The sequence below is a fragment of the Pan paniscus genome, chromosome X, assembly GCF_029289425.2.
Source record: "Pan paniscus chromosome X, NHGRI_mPanPan1-v2.0_pri, whole genome shotgun sequence".
NCBI classification, from domain to species: domain Eukaryota; kingdom Metazoa; phylum Chordata; class Mammalia; order Primates; family Hominidae; genus Pan; species Pan paniscus.
In genome coordinates, this window is record NC_073272.2 from 7954813 (window position 1) to 7957685 (window position 2873).

A 2873-nucleotide genomic window follows, 5' to 3' on the forward strand; every position below is an offset into this window, starting at 1 on the left:
GTTCGAGACCAGCCTGGCCAACCTGGCGAAACTCCGTCTCTACTAAAAATACAAAAATTAGCCGGTTGTGGTGTCTCGCACCTGTAATCTCAGCCACTGGGGAGGCTGAGGCACAAGAATTGCTTGAACCCAGGAGGCAGAGGTTGTAGTGAGCCAAGATCGTACCATTGCACTCCAGCCTGAGCAATAGAGTCAGACTCTGTCTCAAAATTTTAAAAAAATATGTGGAGTTGGGAACAATGGATTCTGAAGGTAGATCACATTCTGTCTTGAATGCAGTAGGTAGACATATTTTTTTAACTGTGGAGATGTTTTATTTCCTTCCCACGCTTTTAACATTCTTTGTATTCTGTACTGAAGATCAAGAACTAAACATTCCACTTTTATGTTTCTCCCATGGGGTACTTTTAAATTAAGTTGGTCTCTGGCTATTATATTTATTTTAATCTTTTGAGTTTGTTTTTCCCAACAATAAAGCCTGCAGTTTACTAATGTACTGTCAGATGATGTTGAATACGCAGGAGACAGAGCCATTATCTGTCTCAGTAAACAGATTTTTCTCAAACCAAAAGCTAGAGATTAGGTCAATAAGCTTTTATGGCAACTTGTTAGATTTTTCTTAGGAAATCATAAAGATTTTTCTTTCTAGCTCATTTTCAAATTATATGAAATGATCAGAACTAAAAATAAAGAATTTTAGAACTAATATTTTATAAAATTAGGATCATAAAACCAAGATCCAAACTGATTTTTAAAAATGTATATACCCAGTGTCTTAGGTCAAGTTTTCTAGAAGAGCCTGGAGAAGGGTTCTTGTGCATTAGATTTTTTCAGTAATAATAATACTAATATTTATTAAAGCCTTTGTATGTGCTAGACATAATGCTAAACACCTCACATGTATTATTTCATTTAATTTTCAAAATAATCATATAAAGCAGGTTTTATTATATATTTTTTCAGATTTAGGGGGTACATCTGCTTGTTTGTTATATGAGTATATTGCATAATGGTGGGGATTCAGCTTCTAGCATACCCATTACCCAAATAGTGAACATTGTACCCAATAGGTAATTTTCCAAACCTCACGCCCCTCCCTCTTCCATTTTGGAGTCTCCAGTGTTTATTATCTCCATTTTTATGCCCATGTGTGCCCACTGTTTAGCTCTCACTTATAAGTGAGAACATACAGTATTTGGTTTTCTGTTTCTGAGTTAATGGACTTAGGACAATGGCTCCCAGCTTCATCCATATTGCAGTTAAAGACTTGACTTTATTTTATTTTTGTAGTTCGTTTTTCTTTCCTTCCTTCTTTCTTTCTTTCTCTTTCTTTCTTTCTTTCTTTCTTTCTTTCTTTCTTTCTTTCTTTCTTTCTTTTTCTTTCTTTCTTCCTTTCTCTCTTTCTTTCTTTTATTATTATTTTTTTTTGCTGCCCTGAAGGGCAGACAGGTTTATTGGTCAGCAGCCGGGAAAATCAGTGGTTGGGCTTGGCCACATGCTGCAGCTCTTCCTTCTTCTTGATGGCATAGGAGTTAGAGGAGCCCTAGGTGGCATTGATGAGCTTATCTGCCAGACACTCAGCAATGGTCTTGATGTTCCGGAAGGGAGCCTCACAAGCGCCTGTGCACAGCAGCCAGATGGCCTGATTCACATGGCGCAGTGGGGACACGTCCACAGCCTGTCGTCTCACAGTCCTGGCTCGCCCAATGCGTGTGGAGCCCTCCCAGGGACCACTGTTGATGATGCACCAGGACTTGCAGAGGGTTCTTGCCTGTGAGCAGGTGTATGATCTCGAAGGCATACTTGACGATGCGCACAGTCATGAACTTCTTGCAGTTGTTGCGGCCATGCATCATCATGGAGTTAGTGAGGGGCTCCACAATTGGGCACTGAGCTTTGTGGAAGCGTTTGGGGGCATACCACCCTGAACTGTGAGGCAGGTACTTGGCATACTTCTCCGTCACTGCAATGTAATCCTGCAGGGAAATGTCATTGATCTGCACATCATCAGTGCTCCACTTCCCAAAAAGCTTGATGTCAAGGGTCTGTGCCACCGCTGGTGCTGCTGTCTCCCACTCGGTCATCCTGAGAGCGTAGCCTGAGAATCTCTGTCGCTCGGCGTGGACCACGCGCCGCCTTGGCACAGAAAGGCAGAGCGGCTGTGTAGTTTTCTATTATGTATATGCACCACATTTTCTTTACCCAGTAAATCATCAATGGACATGAGTTTCTGAAGGAGACCTCTCAGGAGAAGGGCAGGACAGCAGGCTAGGGACAGGAGAGCAGAGAGCTAGACTGGATATGGTCCCACCCGGAGCTGTATTTCAACTTGCACTTCAAATTTAGTCCCATCTTGAGGCAAAATAGCTGACCTATGTTCTCCAGGGCATGCAAAATCGCTGCATCCAGATGATGTCCGTGAAGGATTTTAATAGTGATGAAAAGTGGTTATGACGTGTGTTAAGTGAATCATAGACTAGACAGGAATCTACCACCAACACAGTCTTAACCATGCACTAAAGTCTACTTAACCAAGACTAAAGAGAGTTATACAAAAGTATTATTCGTGGTTATCTCTGGAAGATGGAAGATCTCTAGAAGATGAAAGGTGGTCATTTTCTTTAATTTTTAAAATAAATTTCCAAAGTTTTTACAGTGGACTTAGTGTAGTGAACAAGAACACGTTCACTACACTAGAACAAGAACACCTAGTATGTGTTCAAAATCTTGTTTAGCAACCCAAGTAAGGTATGACTGAACAATTTACTTTCCATCCTTTAAAAGGGGGTTGATAAATTTTGACCCATGACCAAATCCAACTGACCATCTGTTTTGTAAATAAAGTTTTATTGGAACTCCTCATCTATGACTGC

The 2873-nt window shown here is 40.8% G+C and overlaps 1 pseudogene; it reads right to left on the bottom strand.

The window, feature by feature from the left end:
- Window positions 1-948: 948 nt before the first annotated feature.
- Window positions 949-2321, bottom strand: LOC100995901 (small ribosomal subunit protein uS7-like; annotated as a pseudogene).
- Window positions 2322-2873: the final 552 nt, after the last annotated feature.